General features: G+C 35.3%; 1 protein-coding gene across 6 annotated transcripts in view; it reads left to right on the top strand.

Annotated features, from left to right (window-relative positions):
* MARCHF1 (membrane associated ring-CH-type finger 1) overlaps positions 1-15,262 on the top strand; it is a 228,733-nt gene that overhangs the window by 99,907 nt on the left and 113,564 nt on the right. The gene's annotated exons all lie outside the window — the stretch shown is intronic.

Below are 15,262 nucleotides of genomic sequence, written 5' to 3' on the forward strand. Positions count from 1 at the left end.
TCCCCGAAAGGAGTCTTTGTGTTTGTGGTGACATAGTTTGCAGGAAATTGTTAAGTTCAACAGATGGTTGATATTTGTAACAGGTCTGTGTTTGTGGAAAAGTATTGAGTCTTGGGGTTTTTTTAATTTGAGATAATTTTTTTCCCCAACATTGGCTATAAAAAGTTCACTGAATATGATTATTCTGTTTTTTGTTTGAGCACTTCTGTATAAGCAGCGTCCTTCCCTAGAAGTAGTCTCCAGGTTGTTTACTAGATAGCATTATCATCAGAGTTCTAATGTTTTGAGATTTGTGTCCTGAAATGGAAAACTTTTGCTTTTTTTTATTCTTTTGTTGACTGGTTAAAGATGCAGGTCAGGTGGAACTGTAATTAAGACTTGGGGCGCGAAAAGTGGAATATACAATGTTACTTGGCTTAAAATTGCTCTCTGAGATTCTTGTTTTAATTTGATTATTGGAATTAACTGAAGAATACATGCAGCATTCACTTGGGTCAGATAAGTGCGGTTGTTAATTTAGGGGGTGGAGGAAGTGCGGAGCTTCTGCATTGTAAAAGTCATCTCACGCACTTTTCTGTTTTTTTTTTTTTCCTGTGAGGGCTGGTTTGCGTCATTTCAGCAGGACTCCAGTGTCTCGGAAAACAAAGTTTCTTCTTGAATGTTGTGGAAGTCATATACCAGAAATTATCAAAATGGTATGGATAATGAAGTTCATGAAAGTTCTCATCTAAAATTAATATAAAAAGTACCAAACACCAACCTAAAAAACTCGCAACCAAACTTCGAGTACGTGGTACTCATTGCTAAACTGCTCTCTGCTGGGCAGAGCCTAATCATACTGCTTGAATATCTGCTCGTCCCTTAAGGTTTATGGCTGGAATTTATACAGTATAAAAATCCCTAATGCTATTGATAGAGATTGTAGACTGCAGATAGAGGTTGTAGAGACTAATGTTTTTCACATAATATCTGCAGTTTATGTAAATTATGATGTTCAGGTTTGTTTTATGGATGTAGTGTGGGAGTAGTGAACCAGCCTTTTTATTGGCTAAACAGAGATTGCTCAAATTTATGCAGATGGTCTTTTATCTCAGCAAATCCTGCACAGCATAGTCCTCATAAAGGGAAACTTCCTTGCTGGTACTCAGTGTTTGTATCTCTGTTGGTGAGGGTCTTCTGGGTTCATGGTATCCACTGCTATTGTTTCTGCAAGTACCTGCTTCCTCTGCCTTTCCATTACAAACTTTTTGAGGTGGAAGCTAAATAAAGTAGTTAAATGGGCCTCTAGCTGAGAGCATCAAACTGGTTCAGGTTCAGGAAGACACGAACAAAGGAAATGTCTGAAAGGTCTTCCAGTTGCTAGGATAACAATTGTTAGGATTGTATGCCAAATTCTGTTACTGCCAAATAATTTTATATGATGTCCATACAACAGCATTAAAATTAATGAAGAGTTCATCTTCTGCCTAATTGCAGAGCTTTCTGCAGTGAACTATTTCCAGGTTCATGGTGAATTACATAAATCTGCCTGACTTAATCATATACAACTGAGGTTCTTAATGGTGCAACTCGTTCTGTAATGCTTTTCTGTCATTTTTAGATGCTCATAGACATACTTTATCTGAAGGTTTTAATGTGTGTCTATGCACACTTATAGATAATTGCCAAACGTTGGTCTATCATTAAGAATATTAATTGTGATATTGATTTGGAACCACAAGTGCCCATAAAGGATATCTGACCAATATTAGGACTAGAGCTGTGATAATGGCTAGAGGGAGCTTTTACAGACAATCTTTCTATGCAGTATCCTTTGTGGGAGCAAAAACTTTACTGCAGTCTATTCCTACAATTTTTGAGTGATTTGCCTCAATCACTAGCAGGAAGTTGTAGCTAACCATGGAATCTACATTAGATTTAACTATAGAGCCTCTTTGAATATAGTCTGAAGATGAGGTAAGTTTTTTCCATAATGAAGCAATGAAAATGCTTAGGTGTTGAATAATCTGTTGCAGCAGCTGTGCACTACATTTCAATATGCAGGTGTAATCTTCTGCTAGTTTGTTTCGCTGATTTTGGAAAAGCTTAAGAGTCATTAGTGCTACTTGTTTTGCCTCAAACATTTAAGTGAACAGGCCTATCTTTCTTATTCTTTTAGTAATGCAGTTGGAAAAGATTGTTGCAGAAATGAAGTATAGAGTATAGAGTGCATTCACAACATGATGTGGACTTTGTTTTTTTTATTCAGTAATTAATTCAACTTTCTTCAATATTTGAGAAATATCATCACTTTATAGTGAAGTGTAGAATTGTGTTTCTGTGACAAAGAAAAACACTTGGGTGTCTGTTTTCAGAAGACTTTACTAATAGAACTGTTGTTCAGAGCAAATTAGGTCAAATTATGTCATCAGGACTCCAAATCTAGTTATAGTTCTGAAAACATAGACTTCAGTGCCTGAGACCAGGACCATATTAAATAGGACTCCTATTTTATATGTATATAGTATTTAACAGTTACGTTGAATTTCTAGTTGATTTTTCCCACTGTGATAAAAAAGGAGAAAGAAATGTATATGATTCCTGAAGAACATTGGTTGATGATATGCCTGCTGTGGCTGATAGTTTATTATTTGCTTGTGAGCATACACAGTGATGTTCATAAAGTAGCCTCTGTTTACATTGTCTTGTGTATGTATGAGGCATGGATTATTATTCTCAGTGTGTTAAGTACAGAAAGAAAATTTCATATAGTGAGAAAATTGGACAGGGCAAGTGAGTGAAGATTAAGCAAAAATACTACATAACACTAACCAGAGTTCCAAGGGTCATAGGATAAACGGCCATGACTGCCTGTGGAAAAATAAACTTTATTGTTGTATACTCCAAATGGTGTGAGTAATTTGTAAAAGCCAACAACTGATGTCATGATATGGAGGAGAAGATATTCCTTGCTGCCAAACTAAATTTATAGACACTACACACCTTGTCAGCTTAACCAGTTTTCACTATGTGGTACTGGAAAAATTTACATGTTGTTTTTAAAAGGATTAGTACAGTGAACTCTTGTCCATCAGAAGGAATATTAGATCTGTTTATCTGAGTGTAATAATTTCAGAGTACAAGATACTTGAATAAAAACCCACAGTGGCAGAATCAGTCAGTCATCGAGTTGGTTATCTTGCAAGATTTTCATTAGAAGAAAAAAAGGCCTTTTTAATATGGTTTTTGGACACATTCATATGGTGATATGACTTGCTTGTTATAGTGGTGAGTCTTACTCTGTTGCCCCAAAACCAAACCAAATATCCTAAAGATGTTACAAAATTTGATATTCTGTATTTACTATTAACAAGTAATAACTTAGCCATATTATTGTTACTTTACTTTTAGTTTTGATTCTTTGCTCATAAGTTACTGGTAAATGGTTTTTTACTTACACCTACTGTGTTTCTGTGGTCTTAATATATTTCCTTGTTCTGGCAGAGGTGATGAGGACTATAAGTTTCCTTCACAGAACTTCATACAATGTAGTAAGATACAAGAAGGAATCCTCCCTCCAATGTTTATTGTACTTTGACATGAAATTGAGTTATACAGTCTGTACAGTTTTGTACTGTGAAAGAAACATTGGACTTCTGTGTGTTCTTCAGCAGTGTTTTCAGGTTTTTGCCATCTCAAAGGCAGCAAGAAAGCAAGAGACCTGCAACTTTGGAGGCTTTAAATGTTACCGGGGAAATACTTTGACATTTATGGAGGGAGTATGGTAAATTAGATTTGAATTTCATGATTTTGCTGTAGTGTTTGTACCTTAAAAGTAAAGAAAGAAAAGAATGTGTTGCTCAAAATTATGTGTGGCTATTTATTGTGACGAGCATGCATTTTTTTTTTGTAAGCAGATCTTCAAGTCAAAATTGAGACTGAAACTCATTTTTTGAGTAGCTGTTAACATTTGTTTTAAACGCCAGACTAGAGTTTCTGCTAAGGTTACCTTAAGCTTGTAAATAGTTTTGGAGATATTGACATGTTTTTTAAAGGAGGAAGCAGTAGCTAAATGCTCTTGGTGGGAATTGTGTTATATTTACCTATGTTATCTCACTTGTTCCTTACTTAATTTTGAATAGATGTAATGATAGATGAAATACTTTAAAGGCATACACTTCTTGTGTGATACAAAGAAAATAGTGTTTATATTTCTATTAAATGATTTTCATTGTATTTGTGAAGTAAATACAGAGATATTTGATACTAAAACATGTCTGTAATTAAGGAAAAAAGATAAAGGTTTTACATTGATGTTGTTTATTGCCTTACAACAATAAGCCAGGCATATATTGGGGTTTTTTGTTGTGGTTATTTTTTGTTTGGTTGGTTTGATTTCATTTTTTTTTTAGATAAGGAGGCATAATATTTAGTGTAGTTAAAAATGTTAGTGGCTTTGTCACTTTACCAAAGGGTGAAATAGAATAACTCCTGATATGTAAAAATGTCACTTATACCAAGGCATGTGATACAGGAATAAAAGTCTTAGAACTGCGGGATATTGATGAAATTATGCTTAAGCCAGATAGATGGTTTTGGTTTTATAACTGATTATCTTACAATCTCAAATTTTCTTAGGTATAAATTAGGTATAATTTAATAGATAATAGATACAGTTGGATTTTTTCCTACAGGAAGGGTAAGGATGTTTGTTTTCAAAGACAGATGCTTGAAAAGAGTCATATAATTACAGTCTTTTTAGGAAGTATAGGTTTTTATTCAACAAGAGATATGGGGATGGGAGAATGGGGAGGGGAAGCTCTAGCATATGAATCCGATTACTAATGTACTCTGGCATGTATTGCTCTGCCTTCGTAGTTTTTTTAATTTAAAGCTCATTTGGACTTGATGTCACATGAAATTTATGACAAAATCGCTATCCTGTTTATTGTCAATGGATTGGTATTTCTCCAAAGGGAGGTTATTTTCCTTTTCTGACATGGACCATGGTTTGGACTTCTATGCTATGTTTGCATGGAAATCCCATTGTATCTGCAGTTATAAGGACACTGCTTCTGGTGAAGTTTTTATGTATTTTTTTTGGTGATATATTGCTTTTGTGTTCAGTGGTTGAAATTTTCCCAAAGTACAGCTGTAAATTGGACTGAGGCTTGCTTAGTTATCTTTAAGATGCGTTAGAAAATTAAGTTCTTTATCAATAAGTCTTCTGGCCCCTGTTTGGGAACTTTATTATTTTGATCTACCATGTGATTCTTATGAAAAGCAATTTCATGACAGTGAGAGAAATGACAAATGTGACCTAATACAGACTAGATTTTTTTCTAATAATTTTGGGTCCTTGTTCCTTTTTAATATTTCTGTGAATAAAAAACATTGCTACCCATAAGAAAATAAGAGATTGCTTGCTGTGCTTTTATTAGCATGCTTCGGGATAAATCAATTCTTTATAGGCTGCTTTTCCTGATAAGATTATGCAAAGGCTACAGGCTGCATAGTATTTTTGTCAGGCTTTTTATGGAAAGTCCGTAAAAGTATATTTTCCCAATTTGAGTTTCTGTGTATTGACTATGCATCAAATACAAGTATTGATTTTAAAATTGATCTTTTCACTGATAAAGGATTTGAAGCTTAAGATTCCATATCTCAGTAGTCTTATGCCTCTTTATGTTTGTAGCCAATGTTTACAGTCTGCTGGTGCATGTCTTATGATGCTGCTGAAGTACAAGTCTCATGAAGAGAGCTCTCATAATTCCTTTTATCTCTGGAATTCCCGGTTCCAGTAAATTGAAAGTTTGTGCTTGTGTTTGTATTCTCCCTCTCCTACTCTAAAATGGCTCTGAGTTTAAAATATTAGGCTTCAGATTTCATTTAATTTGGTTTTCTTTCTAATGTTATTAGAAACATCAGCTCTATGTTATTAATTAATGTTATTAAACATCAGCTGTTTCACATTATAGGATGGGATGATTTAACTTTAATAAGAAGACAGAGGATGGTTCTCAACCTACTTTAAAGTATTAGTAGATGTTTCAACTCTTCTTCTAGGCTTTGAATACACAAGACTCATGACTTCATTTCCCCATCAGTGCTATCTTTTAAAATTGTCACAGCAGGAACAGTCTGTGTAGACAGTGGAAGCATTTCCTTGTTTAGAATACATTATTCTACTGTATTCATGTTGTGGAATGAAACTTTTCAGTCATTAGCATGATGCCTATACCTTCATTTGTCTCAGTTATTAGCCAAATGTGCCCAGCTATGTAGTCATAGGATTATGTGAATATAGAATGTTGGGACTATTTTAGTGTCAATAATAAGAAAACTGTCTCTTGGAGCAATTAGATGATTGTCTGCATCCATTGACATGTGATCCAAAGGAAACCCTTTTAGTTTACTCACTAGATAAATTTGAGATTACAGCTGTATTTTACAGCACTGTCATGCTGAAAAGTTTAAAGTAGTTACAGTAATGTCTTATTGATTTTAAAGAAGTGTTTGCCTTATTAGAGAGATTTGTTCTATAGTGGCAGTCCAAATAAAAGAAAAACCCACGCTGTCATCATTTCTCTTAAGGAATCACACTGTCAGATGCTTAAAGGGAGAATTTTCCATTCTGTGCTGTACCATTACTGCAGTAGCCTGTTGCATTGGCTTTGTTGGTTTGTGGGGAATGAAGATACAGCTAGTACTTCACCCCCTTATCGTGCCTTATATTTCTGGGCAAGAAATCAGAAACCATCATTTCAGTATGGGATGTAAATGTCAAGTACGTGGTGCAAGAACAAAATGAAGTATAGGTAAGGGTCAGACAGAAATACTGTGTTAGTATTGCTGCATTAACTGTATTCCTTCCCTTTACTTCAGACACTCTCTATCTTTGAGAGAAAAATAAAATGCTTCTGATCACTTGACTTCTCCAGTGGTATGCAAGTCATTATTACAGTGCAAATGGTTAATTGGACAACTCTTGTGAAAATAGTGCATTTTGTTGGCGAAATATGTTCTGGAGATGTGTTTCACTTTTTGACAGTGAACCCTGCAGTGCTGGTGAGTAGGGACCAAGATGTCTGAGTATACTATATCACATGATGGATGCAGCTAGAAATGGTTGTGCTTAGGCAGCATACATGGCCCAAAGAGGAGTTGGTAACTTTGTAGACTGTGTGCCTGGCAGGACACTGTCTGCAGTGCTGGGTGAGAGAGTGAAAGATGCTGGAATTGCGTGGGACAGTGATTGCATGACTGTTGTGAAAGCTTTACTGCTCTCCCAGTTTTCTGACCACTTCAGACTTTTGAGCTGAATACAAGAGACCAGACACAGGTGGTAATGTGAATTGGCTTTCCCGAACTCTGTGTCAGGGCTGTAACACTGTTACTTATGGGAAGTGACCAGAATGCCTCTTAAGACCCTCCCTCTGATGCTGCTGCAGTCTCCTCCAGTGAGGAGAGGAGGTCACAGCATGCACTGGGCAGTGCCACTGTGAGCTCAGCCTATCCACATGCTGTGCCTGAAATCTGTTTCAAGACTCATTAGTGAGGAATCCCCACTGTAGCCACTGTCTGCAAGTAGTGTGCTTTGGCCCTCCTGAGCCACAGTGAAAGTACTGAATGCTGGTTCATTGATGGTCTTCTTCATAGGATCCATGGGCAACCATTTAATGCATGAAAATAGTCGTATTTTTTATGGTAGTTTTGCAGCTGTATTTCTTCCCCCTCCCTCTATCACCCATAAATGCTGTTATTTGAGTCATTAGAGCATTGTCCCTCTAAATTATAGTCCACCTAAATTTGATGGACACCTCACAGCACTCTGACTTTGGTTGTAATTCCAGATGTATTTTTCCGTGCTTTCATTTTTCTCTTCTGAAATTAGTGTGGCACTGCTCCTTCTGCTTTCATAGAACACTATGAAATCCCATTTTCTAAGGGATATGAATGTGATGTGTTGTGTTGTTTCCTGTAGGTGGATCCTGTAGGTAAAAAGTTTCCATGGAAACAATAAGCCCTTCAGCTTTTACTGTTTCCACCTAATCATGAAAGTTCTGTGCATACAATGCAGCTTGGATCAGCTTACTTCTCATGTGGAGGCTCCTTCTTTTTTTGCCATTTTAAGCTTTGTTTAAAATACAAATGTTAATCACTTATCTCTTGTGCATTTGTTGAGTGTGGTTGAGGTTTTGGACTACTTGTTTCATTGTCCATTCATAATTTTTGAATATTAACTCATAAGAACTAAAAATCGTAAGTTAGAAGAGGTTGGAAGAATAATAGTAGAGTTTGATGCAGAACTGTTGAATCATAAATAACATATCACTTGGTATTTGTGACCTCCAAGATAAAGCTTGTCTTTCTTGAAATTTTTAGTGCCTGTTTGATTGTATGAGTGTTTGAGGATTTTTTTCTTCAATAATACAGCCTTTATTTTGTATGATTTATATGACCGTGAATCATGTTACTGCTCTTCTGTGTTTTTAGCAGACAGGTGGATGGACAGTTTAATATTCCATAAATTATTTCAAGGTTCTGGTTTTCCAATCAGGCTCACAGTATTCCTTTCTGATAAAACAAAAACTCAGTAGACTGGTCAGGATAGTGCAATGCCAAATGTACAAGGAGTTAAAAAGAATAACCATATAAAAAATGATGGGCTCCAAGGTTGTCATTCAGAATTGTCTGCTTCAAAACATTTCAAACTGAAAAAAGAGTCAAACCATTCAGAATGTGTTTTGCATATTTTCACAGATTGTGTTATCAAGCTTTTTCTCTGCAATCGTAATTGTAAGACAGTGGCTTCTAAGAGAAATTTGGCATTCTTGCTTAATAACATGACTTAAGAATGAGTATTGCAGTCTTTACTTGCAGAGGTGTCATAGTCTCAGTGTCTGCCACCAGCCAACCTGGACAGAAGATTTTGAGTTAAATTAAGATCTTAATATAGAACTCCCTACTTCTGAATTGCTGCTGTCTGGGTGTTACAGGAGAAATATGACAGAATCAATTTTCTCTCTGAAGCTAATGTAACCATTATTGTCAAATAGCTAAGCTTAAATAAATAGATTATGACATAACTGGGAATAGCTACTCTGCTGCTGCTATTTGCAGTTAAGTCCACAATGCTGCCATACACAAGTGATGGACCTTGTGATGGACCTATAACACCTTGGGGTACCATTTTAGTGTCTGTTCAGAAAAAGTCATTAACCTACAGCATTTTGTTAACCTAATTTTTTCCTGAATTAGGAGAAAATGTAAAGATCTGATGATTGTATTTTGATTCATAAAACGTTTTCTGATAAAATGATTACCCCAATTCATATAGATATCTCTGTATGGTAACTTGATGTGCAGATACGTTAAATGCAGGTTAAATGTGTCTGACTAAAGTTTAACTGAGCTCTTCCATATGACATCTTTTTTTTCTTGTTTGTTTTTTTCCTTGAAAGCCCTACATTAGGACTTGATACTTTGTAGTGTGCACAAGCATATTCTGTTTGCCAGTCACTTTCTGGCAGAATAATGTTTGGCACTGGGTAGAATCAGAAGGGTGGAACTCTTAAGAACCAAATGCTGTACTTCTACTAGTAGTGAAGTATTACTCTGTTCAAAATAAAACCAAGCAAACCCTGCTGATGTTCTAGCTCTTCTATGAAGTAATTAGTCAAAGTATACCTAGCCCTTAAATCAAATGTTTAGACTGCAAAATAAGTTTTATATCTCCTTACATTACTGATAACCAAGATTTTGCTGACACTGAAAATAATAATGTAATATTATATGTCACATAAGTTTAAGTGGCATTATGTGACATAATAGCATGTCTGAGTTCTCACACTTGTAGTGCAAATACCTATTCCCAATTTTATGCTGCTTCAGTTTAATGAGAGAAAAACTAAATGGTATTTCTTTGGTCTTAACTCTGCCTGGATTGCTGCTAAGATTTTTAATGCTGAACTATTGTTTCAGATATAATTTATAGAAACAAACTCACTGTCCTTCCCATGATGAAGAAGAAAAAACCCCTTATATTATTTACTTTGCATATTGCTCTGTGTGGTGGGGGCTACTTAGTTGTTAATTGTGCTGTCTTTTGTAGTCTAGATTGACTGCTGGAGCTATGTTCAATATATCGTCTGAGTAATTAGTCTTTTTTTTAAACAAAGGCTTTTTTTTTTAAATTCTTAAAATGTTTATTTATTAAGAAAATTGAAAGATTGCAACTTAGTATGTGCAGAAGACTAATTCTGAAAAGAGGTTGTGTCATGGAACAGACTTGGGACCCTTATTTTGTCTGAGCTCATCTAAGTGCAACGTAGAAGCTTTGTGCAATCTAGAAGAGTATTGCAATAAACATTTACCTCTTAGCAGATGCTTTTTATGTTTTAAACATTTTATTAGGAAAAGATGTAAGAAGAACATGTAAATACAATGGTAGGAAACAATCGTGAGCATTCACTTGACATTCATGGTAAAAGGTATATGAATAAAAATATGAAAATATATTTAAAAGGTATACAAATCCCTAATCTTGAATTTTGTTGTTTCATGAAGCAACAAAGCACTGATTTTTGCTGGTTTTCTATGAGAACTTATCTCACTGTGTGCTGAGTGCTTCAATGAGATGCTAGATGCTTCCAGACAAGGAGACTTAAGAAATTTCTGAGGCATCAGACATCTTTTTCCTTGCTAAATCAAAGTCCTGGTTGGTATTTCAACTAAATAAATCTTAGCTGAAGATATGCTGAGGTCTTCTTTCTGTCCAGGAAGGTGTTTGGATATGAAGCACAAGCTTGTGTACTGCTTTGGTTTTTGTTCTTTAGGTACCAAGTCTCCCATGTTTCCTAGGGTAATCTTTTGACTTATTTTTCTATCTAAAGTTAGAAAGGTGTGTTGTGGGGGTTTTTTTGTTTGTGTTTGGATTTGTGTGTGTGTTTTTTATATTGGTTATTTCTGTTTTGTTTTTGTTTGGTTTGGTTTGGGTTTTTTTCACATGACGGACTTTGGCTGTTTTACATCATAGGTTATCTTTCCTTCATCTAATGGGCTTGATTATTTCTGGTTATTGAGTACTGTATATAGGAGCCATTTTGGTTGTAAAATTAGTTCTATAAAGAATGTTAATTCTGTTCTGTACCGGGGGTCTTTTTTATATGGGTTGTTTTTCTGTCTCTTTCAGCAATTTGTAGGGTCTTGTTTTTCATGGTAATCCCAAAGGGCTTTTTTTTTTTTTTTTTTTATGCCTCATGCCACTACCTGTGATAAAATTCCTCTAACATTTCAACAAATTGAGACTATCAGATATAGGCTGAAAGAACCTCCAAGGTGATCATTGGTCTGTATGAACAGTACTTCCTTGTGAGTGACAGAGAATCAAGTTTTGAAAAATTTGAACCTTGGGCAAAAAAATGTCCAAATTTACTTCTTTTTGGTGTATAAACACTGGCTTTGGAAAAAATGGAAGAAGGATGGCATTTCAGAGTAAAAATTTTATGCTCAAAGCAACAGGGAACTTTTACCAGCTGTTCTCATAAAGTCAATTGCATTTGGTTTAATGTTAGGGCTACAAAAAACCACATTACAAAATGCTGGCCTTCATTCTGCACTGAAAATTTATGTCTGAATAGCAATTATTTGTCATGATGTAAAATTGCGAATATGATAACAGGAGAGTGGGTCACTATGAAAATCAATTCTGAACACTTTGCACACTGAGTAGATGCTCCATAAAATTTATCTTAGACAAAAAGAGATAAATGCATGGGCCATAAAGAAGCGTGCAGCAGAAATGCCAACTGTAAATTTGCACAGGGGTTTTTTCGGTGTAAGAACAAAAGGTTTAAAGGAAATAGCTATCAAAAAAATCCCCACACTGCAGAGCTGAGCAATGAGGAGAAGGTACCCCTTGTCAAAGGTGGCCATACTGATCCTGTGTACAAACTGTGAGTTTGTACAACTTGGAGAGCAAGTTGATTTGGAGAGCAAGAATCTGCAACTTGAAGACACCAGATGAGTGAAGTGTGTGTATGTGCATATGCCTGCAAGTCTCCAGAGTCTGACTTCTGTGTGCAGAAGTCTCTGGCATAGGTCAGAGAATATAGTAATTTTCTGACATAATTACTTTTTCCCAGTGTCACAGGCATCTGAACATATTTCTGCAATTACATTTAATTTTTTTGGTTTTTTTTTGTTTTAATAGGAGACTTTCTTGAAGAAAGATTGAAATTATATGTAAAAATGAAGCAATAGCTCATTAAATAATAAATATTGAAGCTTGTGATCAAACATTTAAAATATCTATCATTTTTACCTAGGGTATGTGGAATTAATGAATGGGAAATTGTTTTCAAATATTTCTAAGCATCAAATAATTATTCTTCCCACATTCTCTTTATTCATTCTTCATGACTGCATAAAGTCTATACCTCTCTTCCCTTATGACATTTAGAAATGAAGCTTCATGATACCTAGTATGTTCTTAGCTTTCAGATTTGGAGTAAGAGATTCAGGGAGGAAGAAGTACGTATGATACCTGTAAAATAATACATAGCTGTTAAATGCAGAGTTGTATTACAGCAGGTAGCATTTGCAGAATTTTCAGTTAATACTAAGTACCACTTAATCAGTGTCAGATATGTTTTAACCTGCACAACTTAAAATAAGAAATTTATAGACTTGAAATAGGGAGAGGATGCTAGGGATTCTTGATTGTAGTATTTGACGGTCCAGTGGTTCCCACCTCTCAGTGAGATAGTTAAAATGTGGTGATGGCAAAATGTATTTAATTTAAATGATTTTTCAAGAAATGTATTATTGCATTTTGAGGTCCCTCAAATGCAAATGTTAATTGTTATTTCTTAGAGATATTAATGTGGATTTAATATGAGAAAGTTCTGCACATAATATAGGACCTTCTTAAGGGGAAAAAATACGTATTTTCACAGGGGAATTTAGGGTGTTGTATCTGCAAGAACAGGAGAACAATATGGCATAAAACCATTTAGTAACAGAATATAAAATAAATCACTAAACAAAACGGTAAAGTGGGTGGACAGCAATTTCTGTTGTAAGATTTCTTTTCTATGAAACTTGCACATACTATAAGGACACACACACACTGATCAAGGCTCCTGCTCCTCTGGCCCAGTTGAGTAGCACCGTAGACTGTGACAGGGGGCAGTTCTAGCTGCTCCAGAGGGTCTGTATGCTGTATCCTGGCTTGCAGCTGGCTTTTTTGAGTAGCCAGCTGTTTCATGTCAGACTCAGCCTTCTACATGTTTTTAGCACCCATAGATGGTTTGTCATTGACAGGCACCCTTCTTCACTTCTTATTGCTTTCTGACTTGGGTGGTCACGTTAAACTGCCAATTGCTTTATTGCTGGATAGCCCCCACTAATCTCTTTGACGTTTTCCCCATGAATCTGAAGGCAATTAGTGGTTGTTACCTGAGTTACTATGACTTTCTGGCCTCTCGCATGGAACATGTTACAAGGACATAAAGTCGTATGACTGCTTTATTTTCTTTTCCTTGCATAGCTAACCTGTGGAATAGGATAGACCTTCTCATTTGGCAGGGATTTGGGTCAGCCTTCCCTATACCATTTACATGTGTTTTCAGTCACAATTATATTTGGGTTTCAAATTGTCATCTAACTGGTGGGCATACCTATGGTTCAGACCTCGTTTTATCTGAGTGATACCTTCAAGTAAGCTTCGCCCCATGACACGCACATATACATGCGTGTATGTGCATATATTTTTTTAAGAAGCTTGCTAAGATAACAAATTGGCAATATTCATAGTTTGTGTTGCTCAACACTTTTCATTATGAAGGTGTTTTTTGTTGGTAACAGTTTTGCTGGGCTTTAACTGTTTGGCCCAAATGCTCTGTGCTGTCTCTCAGCGAAAAATATTCAGAAGAGATGATACAGGTATGCCCCTGAATAAAGCTGGGAAAAGTGCTTCCTTTGATTGTGTTAAAGATTTAAAATAAAAACATACTTGGAGTTCCTAGTCTTTGCTTAATATTTGTTAGTAGCATTTGCTAAGTAAATCTGCTAAAACAACAATAAAAAAATCTAAAAAATGATAAATTACTACTTTCTCTTTCTGACAGTATTTATTAAAAAACCCACTTTTCATAATACCTTGAGAATACACTCAAAGTATGACTTCATTTTTAATTTGTTTTTAGTTTCATTAAAAAATTTAATTCTGAAATGAATTATAGTGTTATGATTTTTCTTTTGATTTGAAGTTTCCTAAATAAGGGAGAGGAATTTAGATAGCAGACAGCTCAAAGTGTATTTTCTTTACTTTCTTCTGCATTATGATTTCTGCAACTTCTGAGATTATCTGTCTTTTTGATTAATCTGTTGAGTATTTTATGTGCTATCCCTTTACTTTCCTTCCATTTAATCGTAGTAGGTCACGTACCAAAACTTAATCTTTTCTTAAAAGTTCCTCTCTTCAGTGCCTGGTTTAATTTCAGTGTATTGGCTGTTCAGGTAGTGCAGACAGTTTTGTAGTGCTGTTAAGTCAGAATGGTGATATTTACTGTGTGAAGTATATATTGCTGGTTAATAAAGTGACATCCACCTGCAGTCAGTTAATGGATTGATATTATTTGCATACGTCCCCTGATATAGATCTCTTGTTTGACATGATTTTTGTACCCAGCTTTTCAGAGTTTTTGTTTCTACAGGGAGGCCCTTCATTTTCCATTTTGTCTAATGATACACTTTAATGCTAGTTTCTAGCACAGAATAGCAGTTTAAGAATTTATCTGACCAATGACACAAGAATGTTAGATTCATTGAATTTTGAGGGTTAGTAATTCAAATTTTCATCATCTATGAGACATGAAAGATATTGACTAACATAAATTGTATCTGATTCCCCTATCCTGTGTCTCCTTTTTCCTGCTGAGAAAGTCTGTACAGAAGGCTAGAAGCCAGCAAACATGTGGCATGATATACATTATGCATTTTTTTTTTCCCGTAGTAAAATCAGATGAAGATGTTGTAAACCAAGCCTATTAAAATTCAGAGTATGCAGATCATTGCAGGGAGTGCAGGTTACATTTTTGCTTCAACAGACACCCTGTTATTTTACACAAAAGCTTATTACAGTATTTGGGTAGTCATTTGGAAATACTGTATGAATTTTAAATTTGTTTCAGTATCACTAGTTGTAAAACTCCTGTCTTACTCTCCACAGTTTGCTATGCTAAAACTTTAAACATCTCCTGCTTCCAAAATGCAAAAG

This window comes from Chiroxiphia lanceolata, chromosome 4 (genome assembly GCF_009829145.1).
Source record: "Chiroxiphia lanceolata isolate bChiLan1 chromosome 4, bChiLan1.pri, whole genome shotgun sequence".
Lineage (NCBI taxonomy): Eukaryota > Metazoa > Chordata > Aves > Passeriformes > Pipridae > Chiroxiphia > Chiroxiphia lanceolata.